Below are 10,103 nucleotides of genomic sequence, written 5' to 3'. Positions count from 1 at the left end.
GGTAACATTAGAAGCTTAGTCATGGACGAAGCTAACAAATCAAGGTATTCTGTACATCCTGGATCCGACAAGATGTATCTAGATCTAAAGAAATTGTATTGGTGGCCTAATATGAAGGCTGAGATTGCCACTTTTGTGGGCAAATGCTTGACTTGCTCTAAAGTCAAGGCAGAGCATCAAAAGCCCTTAGGATTACTGCAAAAAAACTGAGATTCCCAAGTGGAAATCGGAGCAAATTACAATGGACTTTATCACAAACTTCCGAACACTCCTAGTGGTTATGACACTATTTGGGTAGTGGTTGATAGATTAATTATGTCTGCCCATTTCCTACCAATCAAGGAAACCAACAAAATGGAAAAGCTGACAAGAACATATCTCAGGGAAATTGTCAAACTTCATGGAGTGCCAACCTCTATTATCTCGGATAGGGATAGTAGGCTCACATCAAGACCCTAGAAGATATGCTAGGATCTTATGTAACTAACCTTGAAAATTCTTGGGATACTCATTTACCGTTGATTGAGTTTTCCTATAATAATAGTTATCACACCAGCCTGAGAGAAACATCATTTGAAGCTATACACGGATGCAAATCTCGATCTACTATATGTTGGGCAGAGGTCGGGGATACCCAACTGGCTCAAGCACACACACATGACATGCTGCGTACTGGGTCATAGATAATCCATGAAACGACCGAGAAGATCATTCAAATCAAGGATCGACTTAAGGTAGCGCGTGACCGTCAGAAAAGTTATGCTGATACAAGGCGTAAACGTGTAGAATTCCAAGTTGGAGATCAAGTGATGCAAAATATCTTGCCCTGGAAGGGTATGATTCATTTTGGCAAAAGAGGAAAGCTTAACCCAAGATACATTGGACCTTTGGAAATTCTTGACAGAATTGGTCCTGTCGCGTATCGACTATATACCTCAAGAACTGAGCAAAGTACACGAAATATTCCATGTATCCAACCTGAAAAAGTGTCTGTCCGACGACACAAACATAATACCTCCCGACAAGATAAAATAGGGCACAAAACTCCACTTCGTTCAAGAACCTGTGGAAATTATGGATCGAGAAGTGAAGCGTTTAAAACAAAGTCGTATTCCTATCATGAAAGTTCGTTGGAACTCTCTTCAAGGACCAGAATACACCTGGGAATGCGAGGATCAGATGAAAAATATATACCCTTAATTTTTTTGTTATATACTGTCTACAAGTTGAATTTCGGGGCGAAATTCATTTAACAAAGGGGGGGGGGGGAGAATGTAACAATTAGCAAAAATAGGAACGATCGTACGATACTATGTTTTCATTATTAAGCAATATGGATATTTTTTTCAAAAATGGCTGAAGGAATTTAACATGTTTTATTTAGATAAGTTCTTGCGAAATATAAAACAAGTAACTTATGATAAATTTCGTTACGACGTACGACTACGAACCATCATCGGTTTGTGAAAATTAGCATATAACGTCATTTGAATGCAACAAACTTAAGTTATATATCAAGATGTCTCCAGTTGATGAGTAAGTCACGTTCTATGTAAAACATGTTCTTAATAGTTGCAAAGGATCTAAATTTGACAAATATACGAACCAAAGTGACAAACCGTGTTTACCAATATGGTTAACCGGTTAAATGTCACGAAATTATACCTTGGTCAATAAATTTTATATTTAAATAAATAAAAATATAAAATGAATTATTATAAGGAATAATTAGAATGTATTTAAGTGTTTTTGAATAAAAAGAATAAAACATAAACATTTAAGTTCAAATATACAAAAACTACATTATTATTTTATACTAGGTATACATGTATGTATTTGTACATATGTATTATTATATAGTGGATGACTAGTTATGGGTCATGACTTAAAGTGATTTCATGTAAGGAATATGGTGTCTAAATCAATTAAGATAAAAGAAATCGTTGTGAGAAGTGCCAACTTAACTAACAAGTGCTTAATCACTTAAGACATTTTACTAAGAATGTTTCTTAATCCCTCTCTTAATTTTTGAGATTAACACCTTCCGTCTCCATAACTAGAACTTCTAACTAACTAACTAACTAACTAACTAGTAGTTCGTTAGTTAACTAACCCTATCTCTAAGCAACCACCCAAGCAAGTGGCTAGACAAGATCACATCACTTAATCTCACATCCCCTCACAAGCTAGTCTAGGTTTGTCTCCTTATCTTCTTCTCCTCTCTCCTCCTTCATAATCTCGAAATATCTTCCTTGTTCCTCATTCATTTCACTAGCATATACTCCAGGGAAATACTCTCAACCTTCATCTCGTTTTCATCCACAAGAACTTGTTGGAACCTGAAAGTGAACTTCTAGCAATCTCTAACCTTATGACAATTCCGAAGTCAGCCTCAGTTCTGAAATAGAAGATGGCACGGAGTCAGTGTGTAGTTTGAAGAGAACCTTGCATCCGAAGAAGGAAGACATTCCGAACGTTGTGAAGGCATTCCATAATGGATGTAGTATCCGGAATGATAATGTGTATAATCAGTCTTTTGTCCGTCTTAATTAATTGTATTTGTCATTTAGCTTGATTGAACATGTCATAGGACTTAGTCTCTTTTGTTAAACCTAGATAATCAGAGTGTCAGAAATATCTCTATTATCCGAACCTGTGTTTATATTTAGTTAGTACGATGTAATCAGTTCGCCTATTTAAAGGAGCTTTCAATATTAAATCAAGTGACAAATTGTTCAACAAATATAGCAATATTCTAGTTTACTTCGCCTTTCATTCTTTTTCAAATCATTTTTCTAAAACATTCTTTTTGTTCTTCATCTGTTGTCTTTACCTTGATCATTAACTTCACTCTTCATTTATATCTTGAATACTTTGTTGAATGCATTAACTCAGACTTGACCGGTCTTGCCAGATTTAACTGGAACATTCGTTAGCAAGAAGACATTCATCTTAAGCATTAACTCAAGGTTTGAGTTTTCAATCCTTGTCCCTACGCATCCGATCTCGTGAAATCACAATTGGTATCAGAGCTTGAGTGGTTGTCCTTTGAATCCATAAGATCAGATTATAGTTGGTTTGAGATTACCTTGGTATTTCAACCATTTCTATGTTCAGGATAAAAGTTCTTCTATATACCACTTTTTCTTGAAGCTATCTTACCTTCAATGCCTGCTTCTAATCCTCAACAAACGTATTCAATTCAAATACCAAATAGTGTGGGTTGTCCTACTCGTGCCCCACTGCTAGTTGTTGAAAAATATGATCATTGGAAAGTCAGAATGGAAAGGTTTTTACCGGATAAAGAGAAAGGTGAAGCTATCTAGAGGTCCGTCAAAGAAGGTCCTCATGTTCCAGTTAGAACAACAGTTATAGATGCTGTTGCTCAACTCTTGGGGCAAGATGAACAACGTCCAGCTCCTCTCATTGCTTATGATATTGAGTAGCTGCATGCTGATCAAGTGGCATTTTCTGAAATGGTGTTAGGCGTTCCACCATCTCTCTTTAAACACATTAAGTTGTGTAAATCTGCCTATTGGGACCCAATATGTTGCGTCTTGGGCTCGCTCCTTAGCCCAGTTTTGTTACCAGTTTTGGCCTTTACAACCGTGTTTATTTTATTAGGGTTTAGTATTTAAGGTGCATGCATGCATCCTTTGTTATTACTGCTTTCATTAATTATTCTCATTATTGTACTACAAACCCTAGCTCGCCTCTATAGCAGAAGTTCTTCATCGAGCTCTGCTGAGGTGTGACTATTCTTGAATGATTAAGCGATACTTTGATTCCATCTTGTGTTTTCGTGTTTTTTTTGTTTGTTTTATTGATTAACCTGTTGAAGATCGAAGAGTTTTTCAACTCATCAATTGGTATCAGAGAAGGAGACTGTGTAATCCATACACATCTCTTCTGTTGAAGAAGATCTTAGGGTTTTTCCTCTTTGACTGATATTATTAGAGCCATCATTCACTAGTGACGTAGTTGTTTAATTATCGATCTTACCCTAACGTTATTTACAAATCTGATCTTAAGCAGATATTGAACAAACATCATCATGTCCATGGAAGATTCTCAGTCAAAACCCAATCAATATCTCTAACAATATAGGATCGATGACAAGGATTCCAATATTATACACTCAAGATTATGAAGTCTGGACGCATCACTTCGAAGACTACATGATTGGTTCAGAGGACAATGGATACTTGATCTAGGAGGCAGTTACTGTTGGTCCATTCGCTCACTCAAGCACTTCAAAAATTGTCAAAACTCAAAAGGAGTACAATCAACTCGTCAATGATGTGAAAGACATACCCCAAGATGAGAAGGAAACGTTTTAGTGCAACGTCAAAGCTTTAAGGATGATAAGGTTCGCTTTACAATCGGACACGTTCCGGTTAGTAAGCTCAATCACAACAGTGAAAGAAATATGTGATAGGTTGAAGGAACTGTATTCCACGGATGAAGATCTTGAGCGTTCAATATAAACATTGTTGCTATATGAATTTGGAGATTTCAAGCAGAAGCCCAAAGAGAAGCTTATTCAAGCCTTCGATCGCTTTAATCGTCTCCTTAGTAAGATGATAAAGCATGGGACTGAAAGAAAAGACATTGAACAAAAGGTCACATTCATGAATGGCCTTAGACACGAATGGATGGCTGTGGTGTCTATGGGGAAGGCACATGAACAATTCAAGGCTTATTCTCTGGCGAAACTGGTGGGAATATTAAAGTCACATGAGAGTGCAGTGACTAAAGACACGAATGTGGTTTCTAGCATGGGGTCCTTGGACCTAATCTCCAAAGGAAAGAATACTGCTGAAGAAGAAGAAGAAGATTTAGATCTCTCTGAATATGATCTAACTAGTGAAGATTATGCTTTGGTGGTGTCAAATCCCAAGAAGTTCATCAAAAGAAGGTTCCTAGCTAATAAGAACTGAAACTGGCAGGGAAGCTATAGTGTAGAGAAAGTGAAGGAGGAACCGAAAGGTGTCTCTCAGACCGAAGAACCAAAGAAGGAAGCAAAACATGGTAGTGACTCAGGAATTAATTGTCACTACTGTGGAGGCAAAAATCACTTTGCCAAAGATTGCATGTTGAAAAAGATGTCAGAGAAGAATGTTGATGATGATGAGGAAGCGAACCTCATACAACGATTAGAGGAAATCAAGAAGAAGAAAGTTGGATCTAATAACACAATGAATGATCTGTTTGTGCAGGGAAATACTGTTGATGATGAATTTGGCGGTGTTGAAGTATGGTTGACTGATTTTGAAGATGAAGAAGTGAGGACGCCTACTCATGGCAAGGCTTTGCTGGTGAAAGAAGAGAACGTGGCAGGAAAGTGTCTAATGGTGACCACTGGGGTGTCACAAATGAAAGGCTATACCACTGATGGAGGACTAGACGAGGAGCAAGAGCGAGAAGACATATGTTTTGCAGCGAAACCTGTCAGTATGTAGATCAATGAATGAGATGAATTGATCAAGAAGGTTCAATCTATTCTTGTTTCTTTACAAATCCCCATCACACACTATGAAAAAGAATTAAATGGACTAAAATCTAAATTTTCTAGTATAAGTGGTAGTTTAACTTAAACTCGCGTCACAAACTCTAAACAACGAAATGTTTTTTGTTTAATTGCTAAAAGATTATATTCCAACATTACTCAATTGCATCTTAATTGTGATATAGGAAAGAAGATACATCGTATGATTTTACCCTTCCTTGAGTTAAAGGAGGATGAAATCGACGCTAATGCATATAATTGTGAAAATGTTGTTTCTTCTGATGATATCTCTCCCTCTTACAAAATTGGTTTTGACAAAAAAGAGTCCTTCATAAAGTCAAAAGACCATAAGGACATGCTCAAAAATTTGTTAGATGAAAATGATAAACTTGTGATCAAAACCGAAACTGTACATAAATTTGACTCCTTGAATACTAAGTTGAGTTCAGAAAATAAAATTGATATTGAAAACACTTATGAATTCGATGAGGATGATGATATGAGTGAAATATCTGTAGAAGATGAGGTGGACTATTCCGAATTTATCAAGAGCGAACCTAAAACCAATAAAAATCTTATTTCTGAAAACTCTGTTAAATTCACTCGTTCATCAAAAGACAAGACTAAAATCCTCAAGGAAAAGGTTGTTGTATATCAAAAGGTCAGCATCGATTGATAACGCCGATGAAATAGGAGTTACTCAGCAATAGACAGCCGAACTAACAACATTAGTAGAAGAAGATAATGGTGATGGCTGTAATGAGTTTTTCTGGTCAGCATCGATTGATAACGCCGATGAAATAGGAGATCTATCTCAGAAAACATCATGGAGGGTGAAAGGTCGGTACGTGACAGAACCACTTAATGAACCTAGTCGATTTGATGTGCCAAGCACAAGTGGTACTAAAATTGCTTCGGGCGAACTGGTCAAGGTGTCAAGCGAAACCTCTTCGCTAAAGAGTGAAACCAATGCTCAAATACCGAAGCAAAAGTCCAACATCCACAAAACTCCAAAACAGGTTTCAGAAAGAAAGCATCAACGAAATTTGAGATACAAGAAGAATCTCAGTGAAAGGAAGTAGTTTTGGCGATCTCAAAACCCAAATTACGTTCGCTATGAAAAGACCTTTAAGTCAAATGAAGAAGCAAAAGCAAACTCAGCTTGTCGCGCTCAACGTAATGAAAACAACCGAAAGAAGAGTTTCGGTCTCCAAAATCAAGACAACCGAAAACAGAGTTTCGATCCTCAAAGGCATAGCAACCGAAAGAGAAGTTTCGGTCCTCAGACGGATGACTACCGAAAGCAGAGTTTCGGTCGTCAAAGGCATCGCAACCGAAAGAGAAGTTTCGGTCCTCAGACGGATGACAACCGAAAAGGAAGTTTGGGTCCTCAAAATGAGTAGAACCGAAAGGATGGTTTCAGTCCTAGATCAAACAATGATAGGAACCAAAGGGGAAGTAGTTTCGGCTCTCAACCAAGTAGGGGTAACGACCAAAAGCTCAATTCTGCTCCCAAGTCTCATTTTTCTCACTCTCACTCTCACTCACCGAATGATCGAAAGGGAAAAGGAAAGCTCTTTCCAGAAGACGAAAAGAAGACGACGTTTGAACCCAAAGTGGAGAACCGAAAGACTGCTAACGCCAATTCAAAAACTGACCCTAAAGTACTCAAATATAATAAAATCAAAATTTTCACCATAACAAGAAAAGATGAAACAACATTAATAAAAAGAACCTTTTTAGTTGATGTTTCTCTTACAATTCTCTATTATGTAAAAGGCTCACGAGGACCCAAGAAACTTTGGGTTCCTAAATCTGCTTACCTTTTGCAGTTTATTCGTGATGAGCAGTTTGACGATGAATGGTACATAGATAGTGGTTGCTCGCGTCACATGACAGGAAGAATGTAAGAGCTGAGGGAATTTCTGTCCCTTCAAGATGGTGGAAGTGTCAAGTATGGTAATAATTCTTTTGGCACGATCAAAGGTTATGGTATGATTACCAATGGTGAATTCTCGATACGAAAAGTGGCGTACGTTGAAGGTCTACAACACAACCTTATCAATGTTTCTCAACTGGTAGTTGTCAACTGGGTTAAAAGTTTCGTTCGATGACGATGGCTCAGAGATTACAGAAAAGAAGACGAACAATATTCTATTGAAATCGAAGCGAAAAGGAGAGATGTATCCACTGAATCTCAATCCCATATGAGGAAAACCAACAATTTTCTTGCTAACGAAGGCTCATTCAGATGAAAGTTGGCTTTGGCACCGAAGATTCTCCCATCTCAATTTCAAAGACATCAACATGCTAGTGCTTGGGGATCATGTTCGAGGTCTTCCTGTTCTGAAGTTCGATAAATAACATCTGTGTGCCGTGTGTGAAATGGGAAAAAAAGTCGACAAAGTCATCCTTCTCGAGTCAATACAAAAATTATTGAACTACTAGAATTACTTCACATTGATCTATGTGGTCCCTCTTCAATCGAGATCATTGGTGGTAGCAGGTATATACTTGTAATTGTCGATGACTTCTCTCGGTTCACCTGGGTATTCTTTTTGAGACAAAAATCAGAGGCCACTCCCAAGCTTAGACTCTTTGTCAAGTAGGTAGAAGTTCAACTGAGAAAGGTAGTTTGAAACATCAGAAGCGACAACGGGTTGGAGTTTAAGAACAAAGACTTTGAAGATTTTCTTGCAGAGAAGGGGACAACTCACAACTTCTCAGCTCCATATACTCCACAACAAAATGGAATTGTCGAAAGGCAAAATCGATCTTTGTGTGAAGCCGCCCGAACCATGCTTAGCTTCGCTTCTCTACCTCTTTATTTCTGGGCTGATGCCATCGCTGTTGCTTGCTACACGAATAATAGATCTTATCTCAACAAACGATTATCCATCACTCCTTATGAGATCTTGAACAACCGAAAGCCTAATGTAAAGTTTTTCCATGTGTTTGGTTCAAGATGCTTTATCTTCAACTCAAACGAGAACCGAAATAAGTTTGATATCAAAGCAGACGAAAGGGATTTTTATAGGTTATTCCTTAAACTCCAAAGCATATAGGGTTCTGAACAAGCGTTCAAAGAAAATTGAAGAAACCAATTATGTCACCTTTGATGATTCCTACGTCAAGAAATTAAAGACAACGAAAGTTCTATGGAGGAAATATTTCCAAAAACTGGTCAAGCTACGGTAACAATATCGAACCTCTTTGAGCAATACATGCTACTATTTGATGAACCAGAAAAGGCTATTCACTCTGAATCCAAAGCTGAAGACAATAAGATGGACAATTTGAAGAAGATTATTGATGATGCTACATAGAAAATGGCAGAAGAACAACCAGCAGCAACCGAACAGCCTGAATCAAGCGAACCTTCAAAAGATAGTTCTTGTGTTCAGGGGGAGGGTTCATCTTCTCCAAATTACCGAGATTCACAATTCCAGGGGGAGAGTCCATCTTCATGAATACCAGCCGAAAGTCAAGTCCCGAAGGAGAATACTGAGCCTAAAGTTGAGGAAGTATCATCATTCGAGGGGGAGAATGCAAATTCAAACGATGATGAACCTCAGTCGGAATTTGAAGAAGAAGTGAATGCTAAATTGGATCCCTCATATGATCCTAATTACACTCCTCTCACCAAATGGACCAATGATCATCCACAAACACAAATTATTGGTGATTCAATAGAAAGAGTTCCCACACGGTCACAACTAAAAGCGAAACAAACTGCACTATTCTCTAATGTGGAGTTTTGCATGTTTAATTCGCTCGTTTCTAAGGTTGAACCGAAGACGGTCAACACTGCAGTTGATCATTCTGATTGGGTACAAGCGATGCACGACGAACTAAATGAGTTCGAGCGAAATAAAGTATGGAGACTGATTCCAACACCAAATGCTTCTATGGTTGGACTAAAGTGGGTTTTCAGTAACAAGATGGATAAGGAAGGAAATGTAATTCGCAACAAGGCTATATTAGTTGTGAAAGGTTATTGTCATGATGAAGGCATAAATTACGAAGAGACCTTCGCTCCGGTAGCAAGGCTGGAATCAATTCGTATTTTTCTCGCCTATGTTGCGCATAAGAATTTTGAAGTATTCCAAATGGATGCGAAGTGTGCCTTCCTAAATGGAGAACTGGAAGAGATGATGTATGTAGAGCAACCACCGAGTTTTGTGAATGAGAAGTATCTAGATCACTGCTACATTCTGGAAAAGGCAGCCTATGGTCTCAAGCAAGCACCAAGGGCATGGTATGAAACTCTAACTAGATTTCTCAAAATGTCAAAGTTTAAACAATGTCTGTTTGACCCAACCTTCTTTCGTAAGAAAGAAGGTGACCACCTTATGATCGTTCAAATTTACGTTGATGATATCATCTTCGGTTCCACAAATCCTGGCTTAACAGTCGAATTCAGGAAGTTGATGGAAACTAAATTTGAAATGAGCTCAATCGGTCCTATTAACTTTTTCCTTGGCTTGAATATTAGACAGGGAACCGAAGGCATTTTAATTAATCAAGAGGCCTACACCAAGACCTTACTATCCAAGTTTGGAATGATAGGTGATTCAAAAGTAAATGTTCCTAT

Source organism: Lactuca sativa, chromosome 4 (genome assembly GCF_002870075.4).
Source record: "Lactuca sativa cultivar Salinas chromosome 4, Lsat_Salinas_v11, whole genome shotgun sequence".
Lineage (NCBI taxonomy): Eukaryota > Viridiplantae > Streptophyta > Magnoliopsida > Asterales > Asteraceae > Lactuca > Lactuca sativa.
The sequence above is the reverse complement of the archived record's forward strand: the minus strand, read 5'-3'. Positions refer to the sequence as shown.